This window comes from Triticum dicoccoides, chromosome 2B, assembly GCF_002162155.2.
Source record: "Triticum dicoccoides isolate Atlit2015 ecotype Zavitan chromosome 2B, WEW_v2.0, whole genome shotgun sequence".
Classification (NCBI taxonomy): domain Eukaryota; kingdom Viridiplantae; phylum Streptophyta; class Magnoliopsida; order Poales; family Poaceae; genus Triticum; species Triticum dicoccoides.
The window spans coordinates 680,204,775-680,222,650 of record NC_041383.1 but is presented as its reverse complement, the minus strand read 5'-3'; positions in this window follow the sequence as shown (position 1 = coordinate 680,222,650).

Here is a 17,876-nt window from a genome sequence, read left to right as displayed (position 1 = left end):
CACATGGGGCAGGGTCTTTCTAGAATTCGAATTTGATGATTAAGGACTCGTTTCGTTCCGGAATTCGAATTTGATGATTAAGGATGATATATAATTAATCAACGTTTTGTTTAGCAGAACAATTAATCTGGAAACCCACATAAAAAATTAAACTAGAAACCATTACAATCTTTTCTTTTGACAAGGGATCGTCACAATCATGGCAATTAAATTACACATTTGTTTCTATTTTGCAAGTTTGAAAGTCGACTGAGACTTAACAGATGAGGAGGGAGCTAACTTTTAGAACATCTCCAACCGATTCCTGAAAACCGGTTAGACGCTAAATCTGACCTCCCCCTCGCTCGCACCAAATCTTCACAGGTGTTGCCTTGGTGTCCACCCGCAGCCTCCACCCCCATCATGCCCCAATCTGGTCTGCTCGTCGGTCTCCACCGTCGTCGGAAACGACACATATCTTCCACGTGCCAGGAAAACACATACCTTTGCCGCTGTCGCCTCGACCTCGTGCCCGGGAAAACCGTCGGAATTGATTTGTTTGTTCCAAAACAAAGTCGACAGACGAAGGGATGGTGTAGAGCACCCGCCAAGGAGCTTTGTGGTGCCGTTATCGTGACAAGACTGACAATTTTTGTAGGCGACTGACCAACTTTGTTGTCAGACGGGAAGGTTGATTTGAGGCCCGTCTTCTACTGTCGGCCGTCACTCCCACCACGCGCCTTCCACCCCGAGCTTTGGATTTGGCTCAATGCCGCCAACCGGTGCTCTCACCTTCTCCGTCGCAAGCTGTTCGACGAATTGCCGTTTTTTTAGCTATTTTCATTTTGTTTAGCTGTTTTTGTAATCAAATTCGAGCTAGAATATTGCACAGTGTAGATGAAGAGGTTAAGGGAGATGCTCTTCGATGAGTCTTCGTTGGGCGACAGGAGGGAGAAGATGGTGATGATTTCGAAATAGCCATTGTCGTGGTCACTTACGGTGACTCTTCGTTGGACGAGTTTTTTTGAAGTGGGAGACAACGGAGTTGGGAGGGAGGCGAGAGGGAGAAAGGGAGCGGAGTTGGAACTTGCAAATGAGGCGAGTGTGTGTGTATGTGTGCACGCACGCGCGCGCGTCGTACCGGCGGGTTGCAAAGGTAGGGAGAGGGGATTGGGGCAGCACAGCACATGGGGCAGTGATACGTCTCCATCGTATCTATAATTTTTGATTGTTCCATGCCAATATTATTCAACTTTCATATATTTTTAGCAAATTTTTATACTATTTTTAGGACTAACATATTGATCCAGTGCCCAGTGTCAGTTCCTGTTTGTTGCATGTTTTATGTTTCGCAGAAACCCCATATCAAACGGAGTCCAAACGGGATAAAAATGGACGGAGAATATTTTTGGAATATTTATGATTTTTGAGAAAAAAATCAATGCGAGACGGTGCCCGAGAGGGCCACGAGGCAGGGGGCGCGCCCCAGGGGGGCAGGCGCGCCCCTGGCCCTCGTGGGCACCATGTAAGGCGGTTGATGCTCTTCTTTTGCTGCAAGAAAGCTAATTTCCGAAAAAAAATCGTGGCGAAGGTTTCAATACAATCGGAGTTACGGATCTCCGGATATATAAGAAACGGTGAAAGGGCAGAATTTGGGAACGCAGAAACAGAGAGAGACAGAGAGATAGATCCAATCTCGGAGGGGCTCTCGCCCCTCCCAAGACATGGGAGCCAAGGACCAGAGGGGAAACCCTTCTCCCATCTAGGGAGAAGATCAAGGAAGAAGAAGAAGAAGGAGGGCTCTCTCCCCCTCGCTTTCGGTGGTGCCGGAACACCGCCGGGGGCCATCATCATCACCGCGATCTACACCAACACCGTTGTCATCTTCACCAACATCTCCATCACCTTCCCCATCTATATTTAGCGGTCCACTCTCCCACAACCCGCTATACCCTCTACTTGAACATGGTGCTTTATGCTTCATATTATTATCCAATGATGTGTTGCCATCCTATGATGTCTGAGTAGATTTTCGTTGTCCTATCGGTAATTAGTGAATTGCTATGATTGGTTTAATTTGCTTGTGGTTATGATGCTGTCCTATGGTGCTCTCTGTGTCGCGCAAGCGTGAGGGATTCCCGCTGTAGGGTGTTGCAATACGTTCATGATTCGCTTATAGTGGGTTGCTTGAGTGACAGAAGCATAAACCCGAGTAAGGGGGTTGTGGCGTATGGGAATAAAGAGGACTTGATACTTTAATGCTATGGTTGGGTTTTACCTTAATGATCTTTAGTAGTTGCGGATGCTTGCTAGAGTTCCAATCATAAGTGCATATGATCCAAGAAGAGAAAGTATGTTAGCTTATGCCTCTCCCACATGAAACTTGCTATCGGTCTAGTAAAGTAGTCAATTGCTTAGGGACAATTTCACAACTCCTACCATCACTTTTCCACACTCGTTATATTTACTTTATTGCTTCTTTATCTAAACAGCCCCTAACTTTTATTTACGTGCTCTTTATTATCTTGCAATCTATCCAACAACACCTACAAAGTACTTCTAGTTTCATACTTGTTTTAGGTAAAGCGAATGTTAAGCGTGCGTAGAGTCGTATCGGTGGTCGATAGAACTTGAGGAAATATTTGTTCTACCTTTAGCTCCTTGTTGGATTCGACACTCTTAATTATCGAAAGAGGCTACAATTGATTCCCTATACTTGTGGGTTATCAAGCAGGGTCGTTGTTCGATCATTCTACAATTCAAATTTGATGATTATTAAGGACTCGTTTCGTTCCGGAGTTCAAATTTGATGATTAAGGATGGTATAATTACTATTATGTGAAGAAGCATCAGTTAATCAATCAAGGTTTTGTTTAGTAGAACAATTAATCTAGCAACCCCCATCAAAAAAGTTAAGCTAGATTTCTTTCGGCAAGGAACCGTCACAATCACGGCAATTAAATTACGCATTTGTTGTTATTCTGCAAGTTTGAAAGTGGATTAAGACCAAAGGGATGAGGAGGGAGCTAACTTTTAGTACATCTCTAACCGACTCCTTAAAACCGGTTAGAGGCTAATGACGACCTCCCCTCGTTCGTACCAAATCTTCACCGGTATTGCCTCCGGTGTCCACCCGCTGCCCTTGGCGCCTCCACCCCACAGCCTCCACCCCCATCATGCCCCACTCTGATCTGCTCGTCAGTCTCCATCATTGCCGAAAACGACACATATCTCCGTCGTCATCGGGAAAGACGCATATCTCTGCCTCAGCCGCCTCGATCGGAAAACCGTCGGAACTGCTCTGTCTGTTCCAAAACGAAGCCGATGGATGACGTGGATGGCGTAGAGCACCCGCCGAGGGGCTTTGTGGCGTCGTTTTGCGACAAGACCGACGATCTTTATAGGCGACCGACCAGCTTTGCCGTCGGACTAGGAGGTTGACTTGAGGCCTGCCGTCTACTGTCGGCCGTCGTCTCCCCCCCTCCCCAACCCACCGTCCACCCTGAGCATTGGATTCGGCTCAATGCCGCCAACGATGCTCTCATCTTCTCCGCCGCAAGGTGTTCAACGAATTTCCTAGCTGTGTGTTTTTAGCTATTTTCATTTTGTTTAGTTGTTTTTGCAATCAAGTTCAACCTAGAATATTGCATAGTGTAGATGAAGCGGTTGAGGGACATGCTCTCTGATGGCTATTCGTTGGGCGAGAGGAGGGAGAAGATGGTGATGATTTCGAAATGGCCATTGTCGTGGTCGTCGACAAGTCCTTTCGGAGATTGATACTAGGATCACAGTTCTGCCGCTTGTGAGGGTGCCACACTGTATGCATATAATGCATAGATGATATAACCTGAATAAAAAAAATAAAAATTTGTGGAAATTACGCTAGAAATAGTGTAACGTTGTCGCAACATCATTATAATGCTGATTAGTAGTCCTAAAATGGCATGAAGTTGTTAGTTAATTGGTGTTAAGTATGTCGATAAATCACAGGTGGACATGCAACCATGCGAGGTCGATATCTATCACCACTCGTTGCCACGTGATTCCTGCTGCTCCAATACATCAATGCGGTATAACGTTTTCTGGTCAGCATATAGCTCTTGTATTGCCTCTGTCTTCCCGAGTAAATGGCCAACAAGGCAGACTCCCACATTGAAACGATAGGCGCATTGATCACACCGCAGTGCTAGCTGCACCACGCGGGAACGAGACACGCGTTGATTACACCTCGCCCACAAAGGCTTTGATGCTCCTCTCAGTCTTTTTAACAACCTGCTTGCTTGCTTGTGCTGCCATTCTCTTTTGTTCTCCTTCTCCATCCTTTCAGTGTTGCCAGAGCTTCAAAGCATGTGCTCGCCCATGTCCCAGAGTAGTTCAATACCACCTCCCCACCACATGGCCAACCAGATGCCTCCATCTTCTCCACGCCGTGCTAATCTTTCTTCTTGTCGTAGCATGGAGGCTGCTGGAAGTGGGAGAACATATGATTTCGCACGCATCGGTCCATCGTCACATCTCACTTATCAAATAGAACCAGGCATTGCTGAAGAACATTTTCATGCTGGGCCTCGTGAACCTGCTGGCCTCTGTGTAGGGACTGACGTAGTCTTTCATATGATTTTTGTGTTCTATGCAATGCATGTATCCGCTAGTGCACTATGCTTGCTCACGCAGGCTGCGAGCTAGCCTATCAAAAAAAAATTAAGGACCCGTTGTGTGCATGCAACAACGTTTTGGCAAGTTGTAATCGACCCGTACGTAATTAGTGGACGCCTAATCACGAAACAAATGTTAATACACCAGACAACAGAGATGTCATAAATCCCTACTGCTCACGCATGCGCCCAACCCACCCAACGGAAATGTCAATTCACATCGACCGGCATTCGTTTAAATGCACACCATCAATGCAACCAGCCCTCCTTTTCCTGAAACAGATGACAGGGCAACATTTATAAGATCAAGCCAACTTTATCATTAAGTGCTACATATCTGTTCTCTGCCATCTCAACGTTCTTCTCGTCTGAATCCATAATATCTATTCTTTGACGAACCTCAACAGAATCTAACAAATCTGCAAATCTACCACTTGGGTCATCTTCAGTCACCTCTCGCAGTGTGCCGAGCCACCCCGAATGGCTTCCAAAAACCACTGAATCAGGGTGGAATGGCAACTCAAACGTCCCACTAGATCGAGGCAAACGAGATATCATCACAGGTGGGCGCATACGCTCGTAGGCAAAGAAAACAACGCATCAGATAGTGTTTTTGATGGTCTAACCTGATCTCCGTCGGTGAAGAATCCATCTCCACTCCTCCCTCTGTTCCTCCACAGGCAACGGCTTGGGGGAGATCTAAAGTGCGAGCAACTAGGTAGTGTGCGTGCTCAATGATGTCCACCCAACAGCGAGAGCAGTTATGCCATCGTCAGGGCCGTCACGTGGGTCGTGTTTTCATACGAACATACATGCTGCCTGGGCCAGTGGCTCGGCGTATACAACAACGTATTCGTGAAGCTGGTAATTAGCGTGCCATGTATTTGCGAATGGGCTAAAATTCACGTCCTAAGTATGTTGCATTTTTAGAGGGGCGCTTGTGCTTGGAGTCCGGACCTGAGCGGTAGGCTACAGGGATGGTAGGCAGCCAGGCTATAGCCTACTCTAGCTCCCTTGCATGGAAAACGGCGATGGGTTGAAGCTGCTTACGTGTGTCGCGTGGTTTCTCAGCTACCTGGCGCAGCGGCAGGGTTGACCTGCTCGCGACCTGCTCGCGGGTTGGCCTGGGTAGTGGGTACAGACAGGGCAGTGCGACTACGATCTACAGCAAATGCTGTGAGCACGAACGCAACACCCAAAAATATACGGACTGCCCAGGTAGCTTGACGTTCACGCGTCCGCGCCCAACGCACCAGCGCGCCTCTGCGCTGCGGTTCCCGCGCTTTCCTCCAAAACGGGAAAGAGAAAATTTTGCTAATGGGCCGGGCACCTGCCTCGCGGAGAGGATGGACTAGGCCAGCAGTTGGAACTATAAAAATTAATTCTGATGCAGCGGTGGATGTGGAGAGAGGAAGAGCTGGGACGGCTGCTGTCGCCAGGGACCATGAAGGGAACTTCCTCTCAGCGCACACTACCTAGTTGCTACTTCCCTATGGCCTACCGCTACGGCCCTAAGGTAGTACCCAATAGTCTAGGGAACATAAGATAGTAACTTACACATTTTCCTAGACTATGTTACTACTCACTCCTTTTCGGTTTATAGGGCTTATCTTAAAATTTTAGCTTTTTCATTTTATAAGGCTCAATTTGGTTGTTTCCCATCATATGTTCAGATTTCAAGGTGCATTAAATCGTTGCATGCAAGTATTAAGAGAAAATTGACCAATGCATGTAATTTATGCATGCATGCATTGCAATTAATGCATTGGTAAACACACTTTTTTGAGGAAAACAAGAGCATTAATTGGGTGATTTTGCAAACTACAAAAAATATTCCACCACTCACCATCAACCTTGGTTGGTGAGATTTTTGAATTGAGCCTTATAAACCAGAAAGGAGGGAGTACCTCCATAGTGAGTAGGAACATCTATGTAGTGTCATGCAACGATGTATTTATTAGGTTATAGACTCATTGTTTCTTGGAGTGTGTGATGTTCCGGTAACTTAGCTAGTTACCACAAGCACCTCTCTCTTCATTAAATATGTGCCACATAAGCAAAGTTGTATTGGAGTGTGTAATGTTACTCCTAAGTTCCTCCCCATTGTGACCAGCCCATACATGGGGCAAACTGATCCATATGTTTGTGAGGTTCTGGGTTGTAGAGATGCCATGCTGTTGGCAAAGGAGAAGGCATGGGACCGGATTCAGGTGGTGACTGACTGCAAAAATGTGGCAGATGATTGGAATGCAGGACGAAACCACTCGAGTTGTGGACCAGTTTTTCGAGAGATGACTTCGTACCTCTCATCTTTTCAGGGATTTGAAGTGAAACATTGTGGACGAGGAGCAAACGAAACAACACATCTTTTAGCTAAGCACTGTCTGTTTACAAGAGTGCAAAATGTAACCTATGATGTAATCCCTGAGTTCTTAAGTGCGGTGGTGCACTTGGACTATGTACGGTCTATGAATGAATAAAATGCCTTAGGGCCGTTACTCAAAAAAAAAAAAAAAGCTTAGTGGGCTGTGTCGACGATCGTAACGGAAAGCATGACCGCACCAAACCCCCGTCCCGTTCCGTCTTTCCCGCTCGCTTCCCAGATCCCACATTGCCGCACGTAAGCTTCGAGATACGGGTCGCGGGATGGGACCTTGCCGGCGGGGGTTTGCGGCCGCAGCTGGTGGCTGCCATCACGGGGTGGAGGCGGCGGGGGCGGCGGCGAGGTTCCATTGACCAATAGCGCCCAGGTGTCATGTGTTCTCTAAATGATGCAGATAGGTACTTTTGCCCGTTGTGACATTTGTGGTGTGGTGGTACAAATGCGGTACATATGCTGTTTCGATCATGTATATGTTTTTGTCCACTGATGTATACTTGTGTTACTTGTCACTTTCGATGCAGATACAGTGAGGAGCGGGTGCTTGACTCTGGCTGGACGTATTGCTACAAGACTGCATCCGCGAGGCTGCGACTGGGTGAAGCAGTGCTTCCTTTTCTGGCAGGCGTGCGTTCTCAGATCTGGGTTTCATCAGTCATGTTTTGAAACAAACATTTGAGGCGTGTTTGATTGCAGTAGTGTACATAATTTGCACTGCATACACATCTCAATCTAGTTTGGTTGAGCAAAAATAACCCCAAATGCGTCATCTGGAAGTTGTTTGATTACCTGCATATAAGGTCGCTGCATTAGGTAATACGCAAGTGCACTTTATTTGGTTGCCTGCATTAGCCCAGGCGGCACATGAACACGGTGTTTGGTTGCACGCATGAGGTATGATTAAGAGCTAGCACTTGCACTTAGCACATAGGGTTAAGAGCTAGCAGAGGGAGGGGAGAAGAAATGCAGTGTGCGCAGGACAACGGCGATTGCGGTGTATAGTGGGCATGGCGCCGTGTCCGATATGACGAGCATGGAGTCGTGGACGAGCGACCCCATCAGTGTCACGGCGAGCGACACCATCGGCGAACTAGTTGCGATGCTCGCGCAAAGACAGTCGACAAAGGAGGAGAATGCAGTGCTCGCGCCATAGTATTGTCAGTGCAGTGGACGAGAGAGGAGGCCGAGATGATTGACGCCGGAAACGACTCCAGTGTAGTAGGGCGAGAGAGAGGATGCCAAGATGATCGACCCCGTCAGCGGCGCGACGAACTGCAGTGTGCACGGAGGCAGAGGACACAACTTGAAAGCAGCGTGCGCGCCATTGCAGCGTCAGTGCAGTATGAGGACGACAGAGAGTAGGCCGAGATGAGAGACACCGGAAACAACTCTAGTATAGTAGGACGTGGGCAAGGAGATCAAGGGGAAGAGCGTCGGCGTCGAGAGCGATGAATAGGAGGGCTCTGAGCAGAGGATAAAGGAGCTCGACATGGCGGCGGCCGTGCAATAGGCTGCTGTTCAAAGAGAGATGAAGCTAAGATCATCGAAACCAAAAATTTACAACATGAATGTTGTGCGGAACTGCGAGATTAGACTGATGGTCAAAGAAAATTTCAAACGATCGATCGCGCGCGACGAATCTGACAAAATTCGTCCAGAATAGCTTCAAACGGGAAGACGAAATTAAGAACTTACGGCCGACAAAACTATGAACAGATCGCCTGAATGGAACCGTAGCCGAGGTGCATCTTTTTCATGTAGAGTTTACCTCGAATCGAAGCACATTTCTGTAGATCAGAAGGGGCTCGGAAGAACAGAATTAGAGAGAAGGTTAATGGAGGTAGGAGAAGATAAGCAAGCTGCATACCAGCTCGTATCCCTCCCATCTCCCCTCGTGCAAGTGACCCACCATGTGCGCTCGCCTCAGCTAGGCTCGCTAGAAACTGCCGATCAGAACGTTTCCAGCAAGCCAGACTCAGGTGTGCTTTAAGTTTCGTGATGTGCAGGCCCAACAGTAAATGCAACCAACCAAACGGGCTCAATCTTTCCTGCACGGGCCAGGCTGGGCCTAATGCAGGAAACCAAACACGTCCTTGTAGAGCATATATGTTAGCGATGACCCCTGAAATGTTTCGTCCATACATTGATATCTTCTTGTTTCTCATGGCCAGAACTACATATGGAATGATGTGTTTGTCAGAGGCCTGGTGCTCTTTCTCTGAGTCGAGCTGAGCATTGCATCATTGTGCATTGTGCATAGTTGAAGGTAGATCTATCTATCACCATGTTTCTCTGAGTCGATCAGAGAAAGAATTAGGAAGACTAGTTCATCAGAAAGTGTGAGTTTTCTCAAATTCACTTTCTATCACTTGTGCTTACAAACTGCTTCCTGCTGACGGTTGATAAAGCCTTACACGGGACGTAGATGTGGGGTGGACCCTTGCATCGGCCGACACGAGACGGCCAGAGGAGCTGCCGAGACGCGGCCCTGTTGAGCCCTGGGATGTCGATGCAGACGCGAAACTCCTTACCCTCGCTAGGGTAGTGAGCCGCGCCTCGCGGTAGGCGGCGATCGCCGTGCAGAACCCTCACCTCTTGAATCTCCTGGATTGCCTTGCCGATGAACTCCTGAGCGTCTGGTGCCTTCCTCCTGACGCCTTCTCCTGGGAAGCGTGCGCTGAAGCGCTGATACGTCTCCAACGTATCTATATTTTTTTATTGTTCCATGCTATTATATTACCTGTTTTGGATGTTTATGGGCTTTATTATACACTTTTATATCATTTTTGGGACTAACCTACTAACCGGAGGCCCAGCCCGAATTGCTGTTTTTTTGCCTATTTCAGTGTTTCGAAGAAAAGGAATATCAAACAGAGTCCAAACGGAATGAAACCTTCGGGAGAGATATTTTTGAAACAAACGCAATCCAGGAGACTTGGAGTGGACGTCAAGAAGCAGCCGAGGCCGCCAAGAGGGTGCAGGGTGCGCCCCCCACCCTCGTGGGCCCCTCGTGGCTCCCCCGACCGACTTCCTTCGCCTATATATATCCACGTACCCCGAAAACATCCAGGAGCACCACGAAACCCTATTTCCACCGCCGCAACCTTCTGTACCCGTGAAATACCATCTTGGAGCCTTTTCCGGCGCTCCGTCGGAGGGGGAATCGATCATGGAGGGCTTCTACATCATCGCCAAGGCCTCTCTGATGAGTTGTGAGTAGTTTACCACAGACCTTCGGGTTCATAGTTATTAGCTAGATGGCTTCTTCTCTCTCTTTGAATCTCAATACAAAGTTCTCCTCGATCTTCTTGGAGATCTATTCGATGTAACTCTTTTTGCGGTGTGTTTGTCGAGATCCGATGAGTTGTGGGTTTATGATCAAGTTTATCTATGAGAAATATTTGAATCTCCTCTGAATTAATTTATGTATGATTGGTTATCTTTGCAAGTCTCTTCGAATTATCAGTTTGGTTTGGCCTACTAGATTGATCTTTCTTGCAATGGGAGAAGTGCTTAGCTTTGGGTTTAATCTTGCGGTGTCCTTTCCCAGTGACAACAGGGGCAGCAAGGCATGTATTGTATTGTTGCCATCGAGGATAAAAAGATGGGTTTTATACCATATTGCCTGAGTTTATCCCTCTACATCATGTCATCTTGCCTAGTGCGTTACTCTGTTCTTATTAACTTAATACTCTAGATGCATGCTGGATAGCGGTCGATGTGTGGAGTAATAGTAGTAGATGCAGAATCGTTTCGATCTACTTGTTGCGGACATGATATTCTCATAACTATGCACTTTTCTATCAATTGCTCGACAGTAATTTGTTCACCCACCGTAATACCTATGCTATCTTGAGAGAAGCCACTAGTGAAACCTATGGCCCTCGGGTCTATTTTCCATCATATACGTTTCCAATCTACTTTATTTTGCAATCTTTACTTTCCAATCTATATCATACAAATACTAAAAATATTGATCTTATCTTATTATCTCTATCAGATCTCACTTTCACAAGTGGCCGTGAAGGGATTGACAACCCCTTTATCGCGTTGGTTGCGAGGGACTTGCGTGGAGCCTCCTACTGGATTGATACCTTGGTTCTCAAACACCGAGGGAAATACTTACGCTACTTTACTACATCACCCTTTCCTCTTCAAGGGAAAACCAACGCAATGCTCAAGAGGTAGCAAGAAGGATTTCTGGCACCGTTGCCGGGGAGGTCTTTGCTCAAGTCAAGACATACCAAGTACCCACCATAAACTCATCCCCCTCGCATTACATTATTTGCCATTTTCCTCTCGTTTCCTCTCCCCCACTTCACCCTTGCCGTTTTATTCGCCCTCTCTTTCCCGTTCGCCTCTCTTTTTCGTTTGCTCCTCGTATTTTCTGCCGCTATGTCTGAAACTGGGGATGTTATCGTTGATAAGGACAATAGTAATAACATGGGAAACTTTGATGCTTTTGATGATCCTGTTGAATAACCACCCATCTTACATACTAAAAAGTTTTAAATCGGTAGTGGTAATGTTATTGGAAAAGGGGTTATTCAAGATTTCTTTACTTGTGCCGGTGCTTTGCCCGCTATGGGTGGATCTATTCTTCATAGAACTAGTAGTCTTGCAGATGCTATATCCTTGCTTATAGTTGAACTTGAAAGACAGTTTATGCATACGCATCCTTGCATACAAAGGATTTTCCTAGAATTTTCCAATATTGAGCATTCTTCTGTTAAGCGTGCAACTACTATCTTTTTGGCACATGAGTTCAGATTAATAATAAAAGAAGCCAAAAAAATTTTTGTGCACTATAGGGTGGACGCTGTCCGTCCTCCCATAGAGGCAATCCTCTTCAATCAAGAGGACATAATGCGTTTACAATCTCCGAATCATGTTGCTTTTAATGAAAACCTTAGAAAAGGGTTCCTACCAATGTTCTAGTTGATACAATTTCCGAACTTAATAACGGTTTTGCAATTCAAAACAATGAGTTAGGATTTTCTCTTGAGTATAGGCTCATGAATTTCTGCCAAAAGAATGCTTATAATGATGAATTGGTTGTGCAATATGAAGGGCCGGAGGAGGAACCCATACCTCCCGAGATTGATCTTGCAGACTTCTGTCCCATAAAATTTAGCCCTTTTGATTACTTTTGCTTGCCACAAAGAAAACTTGCTGCTGCACGTAGGGAATATGAGATGAGTTTTCGTGATTTATCTTATTATTATGGCAATGCTTAGATCTATTCTCGCTTTTATGCCTAGCTAGGGGCGTTAAACGATAGCGCTTGTTGGGAGGCAACCCAATTTTATTTTTGTTCCTTGCTTTTTGTCCCTGTTTAGTAATAAATAATTTATCTAGCCTCTGTTTAGATGTGGTTTTATATTTTAATTAGTGTTTGTGCCAAGTAGAACCTATAGGATCATCTTGGGTGAAAGTTAATTTGATCTTACTGAAAAACAAAAACTTTTACGTGCACGAGAATAATTTTCATAAATCATAGAAACGTGCTTTTTGGTTGATTATTTTACCAGTAGATCAATAGACAAATTGCCTAGGACTTCCTATTTTTGTAGGATTTTTAGAGTTCCAGAAGTATTCCGAAGTTACAGATTTCTACAGACTATTCTGTTTTTGACAGATTCTGTTTTTCGTGTGTTGTTTGCTTATTTTGATGAATCTATGGCTAGTATCGGGGGGTATGAACCATAGAGAAGTTGGAATACAGTAGGTTTAACACCAATATAAATAAAGAATGGGTTCATTACAATACCTTAAGTGGTGGTTTTTCTTTTTTGCACTAACAGAGCTTATGAGATTTTCTGTTGAGTTTTGTGTTGTGAAGTTTTCAAGTTTTGGGTAAAGATTTGATGGACTATGGAATAAGGAGTGGCAATAGTCTAAGCTTCGGATGCCCATGGCACCCCAAGATAATTCAAGGATAACCAAAAGCCTAAGCTTGGGGATGCCCCTGAAGGCATCCCCTCTTTCGTCTTCGTCTATCAGTAACTTTACTTGGAGCTATATTTTTATTCACCACATGATATGTGTTTTGCTTGGAGCGTCTTGTATGATACGAGTCTTTTCTTTTTAGTTTACCACAATCATCCTTGTTGTACACACCTTTTGGGAGAGACACACATGATTTGGAATTTATTAGAATACTCTATGTGCTTCACTTATATCTTTTGAGCTAGACAATTTTGCTATAGTGCTTCATTTATATCTTTTTAGAGCACATCGGTGGTTTTATTTTGTAGAAATTATTGATCTCTCATGCTTCACTTATATTATTTTAAGAGTCTTTTAGAACAACATGGTATTTGCTATGGTTATAAAATTAGTCCTAATATGATGGGCATCCAAGTTGGGTATAATAAAAACTATCATAGAAAGTGCATTGAATACTATGATCAATTTGATGCTTGATGATTGTTTTGAGATATGAGGATGGTAATATTAGAGTCGTGCTAGATGGGTAATTGTAAATTTGAGCAATACTTGTGTTAAAAGTTTGTGATTCTCGTAGCATGCACGTATGGTGAACCGTTATGTGATGAAGTTGGAGCATGATTTATTTATTGATTGTCTTCCTTATGTGTGGAGGTCGGGATCGCGCAATGGTTAACTCCTACCAACCCTTCCCCTAGGAGCATGCATGTACTACTTTGTTTTGATTACTTGTAGATTTTTGCAATAAGTATATGAGTTCTTCATGACTAATGTGGAGTCCATGGATTATACGCACTCTCACCCTTCCACCATTGCTAGCCTCTCTTGCACCGCGCAACTTTCACCGGTACCATACACCCACCATATACCTTCCTTAAAACAGCCACCATACCTACCTATTATGGCATTTCCATAGCCATTCCGAGATATATTGACATGCAACTTTCCACCATTCCGTTTATTATGACACACATCATCATTGTCATATTGTTTTTGCATGATCATGTAGTTGACATAGTTTTTGTGGCAAAGCCATTTTCATAATTCTTTCATACATGTCACTCTTGATTCATTGCATATCCCGGTGCACCGCCGAGGCATCCACATAGAGTGATATTTTGTTCTAAGTATTGAGTTGTAATTCTTTAGTTGTAAGTAAATAAAAGTGTAATGATCTTCATTATTAGAGCATTGTCCCAAGTGAGGAAAGGATGATGGAGACTATGATTCCCCCACAATTCGGGATGAGACTCTGGACTTTATGAAAAATAAAAGAGGCCAAAGAAGCCCAAATAAAGAAGAGGCCAAAGAAGCCCACCAAAATAAAAAAAAGAGAGAAAATGAGAGAAGGGACAATGTTACTATCCTTTTTCCACACTTGTGCTTCAAAGTAGCACTATGATCTTCATGATAGAGAGTCTCCTATGTTGTCACTTCCATATAATAGTGAGAATTTTTCATTATAGAACTTGGCTTGTATATTCCAATGATGGGCTTCCTCAAAATGCCCTAGGTCTTCGTGAGGAAGCAAGTTGGATGCACACCCACTTAGTTTCTTTTTGAGCTTTCATACACTTATAGCTCTAGTGCATCCGTTGCATGGCAATCCCTACTCACTCACATTGATATCTATTAATGGGCATCTCCATATCCCGTTGATACGCCTAGATGATGTGAGACTATCTTCTCCTTTTTGTCTTCTTCACAACCACCATTCTATTGAAGGAAATATGCCCTAGAGGCAATAATAGAGTTATTATTTATTTCCTTATATCATGATAAATGTTTATTATTCATGCTAGAATTGTATTAACCGGAAACATAATACATGTGTGAATACATAGACAAACTGAGTGTCACTAGTATGCCTCTACTTGACTAGCTCATTAATCAGAGATGGTTATGTTTCCTAGCCATGGACAAAGAGTTGTCATTTGATTAACGGGATCACATCATTAGAAGAATGATGTGATTGACTTGACCCATTCCGTTAGCTTAGCACTTGATCGTATAGTATGTTGCTATTGCTTTCTTCATGACTTATACATGTTTCTATGACTATGAGATTATGCAACTCCCATTTACCGGAGGAACACTTTGTGTGCTACCAAACGTCACAACGTAACTGGGTGATTATAAAGGTGCTCTACAGGTGTCTCCAAAGGTACATGTTGAGTTGGCATAATTCGAGATTAGATTCGGGTATTTTTCGGAGTATCGGAGAGTTACGGGAATTCGCCGGGGAGTATATGGGCCTTATTGGGCCATACGGGAATAGAGGAGAGAGGCCAAAAGGAAGGAGGCCTGCACCCCCCTCTGGTCCGAATTGGACAAGGGGCGCAGCCCCCCTTTCCTTCTTCCTCTCCCCCTCTTTCCCCTTCTCCTACTCCAACAAGGGAGGTGGAATTCTACTAGGACTAGGGAGTCCTAGTAGGACTCCACACTTGGCGCGCCCCCTCCTAGGGCCGGCCTCCTCCCCCCTTGCTCCCTTATATACGGGGGTAGGGGGGCACCCCATGAGACACAAGTTGATCTACGGATCGTTCCTTAGCCGTGTGCGGTGTCCCCCTCCACCATATTCCACCTCGGTCATATCATCGCGGAGTTTAGGCGAAGCCCTGCGCCGGTAAAACATCATCATCGTCACCATGCCATCGTGCTGACGGAACTCATCCCCGAAGCTTTGCTGGATCGGAGCCCGGGGATCGTCATCGAGCTGAACGTGTGCTGAACTCGGAGGTGCCGTACGTTCGGTGCTTGGATCGGTCGGATCGTGAAGACGTACGACTACATCAACCGCGTTGTGCTAACACTTCCGCTTATGGTCTACGAGGGTACGTGGACAATACTCTCCCCTCTCGTTGCTATGCCATCACCATGATCTTGCGTGTGCGTAGGAATTTTTTTTGAAATTAATACGTTCCCTAACAGTGGCATCCGAGCCAGGTTTTATGCGTAGATGTCATATGCACGAGTAGAACACAAGTGAGTTGTGGGCGATACAAGTCATACTGCTTACCAGCATGTCATACTTTGGTTCGGCGGTATTGTGAGATGAAGCGGCCCGGACCGACATTACGCGTACGCTTACGCGAGACTGGTTTCACCGTTACGAGCACTTGTGCTTAAAGGTGGCTGGCGGGTGTCTGTCTCTCTCACTTTAGCTGAATCGAGTGTGGCTATGTCCGGTCCTTGCGAAGGTTAAAACAACACTAACTTGACGAACTATCGTTGTGGTTTTGATGCGTAGGTAAGAACGGTTCTTGCTAAGCCCGTAGCAGCCACGTAAAATTTGCAACAACAAAGTAGAGGACGTCTAACTTGTTTTTGTAGGGCATGTTGTGATGTGATATGGTCAAGACGTGATGCTATATTTTATTGTATGAGATGATCATGTTTTATAACCGAAGTTATCGGCAACTGGCAGGAGCCATATGGTTGTCGCTTTATTGTATGAAATGCAAATGCCCTGTAATTGCTTTACTTTATCACTAAGCGGTAGCGATAGTCGTAGAAGCAATAGATGGCGTAACGACAACGATGCTACGATGGAGATCAAGGTGTCACGCCGGTGACGATGGTGATCACGACGGTGCTTCGAAGATGGAGATCACAAGCACAAGATGATGATGGCCATATCATATCACTTATATTGATTGCATCTGATGTTTATCCTTTATGCATCTTATCTTGCTTTGATTGACGGTAGCATTTTAAGATGATCTCTCACTAAAAATTATCAAGAAGTGTTCTCCCTGAGTATGCACCGTTGCCAAAGTTCGTTGTGCCCAGACACCACGTGATGATCGGGTGTGATAAGCTCTACGTCCATCTACAACGGGTGCAAGCCAGTTTTGCACACGCAGAATACTCAGGTTAAACTTGACGAGCCTAGCATATGCATATATGGCCTCGGAACACGGAGACCGAAAGGTCGAGCGTGAATCATATAGTAGATATGATCAAGATATTGATGTTCACTGTTGAAACTACTCCATCTCACGTGACGATCGGACATGGTGTAGTTGATATGGATCATGTAATCACTTAGAGGATTAGAGGGATGTCTATCTAAGTGGGAGTTCTTAAGTAATATGATTAATTGAACTTTAATTTATCATGAACTTAGTCCTGGTAGTATTTTACAAATTTTGTTGTAGATCAATAGCTCGCGTTGTTGCTTCCCTATGTTTTTGCTTCCGTATGTTTTTATATGTGTTCCTAGAGAAAACTAAGTTGAAAAATGTTAGTAGCAATGATGCGGACTTGGTCCGTGATCTGAGGTTTATTCTCATTGTTGCACAGAAGAATTATGTCCTTGATGCACCGCTAGGTGACAGACCTATTGTAGGAGCAGATGCAGACGTTATGAACGTTTGGCTAGCTCAATATGATGACTACTTGATAGTTTTGTGCACCATGCTTTATGGCTTAGAACCGGGACTACAAAAACGTTTTTGAAACATCATGGAACATATAAGATGTTTCAAGAGATGAAATTGGTATTTCAGACTCATGCCCGTGTCAAGAGGTATGAGACCTTTGACAAATACTTCGCCTAAAAAGATGGAGGAGAATTGCTCAACTAGTGAGCAAGTACTTAGATTGTCTGAGTACTACAATCGCTTGAATCAAGTGGGAGTTAATCTTCCAGATAAGATAGTGATTGGCAGAGTTCTCTAGTCACCATCACCAAGTTACTGGAACTTCGTGATGAACTATAATGCAAGGGATGACGAAAACGATTCCCGAGCTCATCGTGATGCTGAAATCGACGAAGGTAGAAATCAAGAAAGAGCATAAAGTGTTGATGATTGACAAGATCACTAGTTCCAAGAAAAGGTCAAAGGGAAAGAAAGGGAACTTCAAGTAGAATGACAAGCAAGTTGTCACTCCCGTGAAGAAGCCCAAAG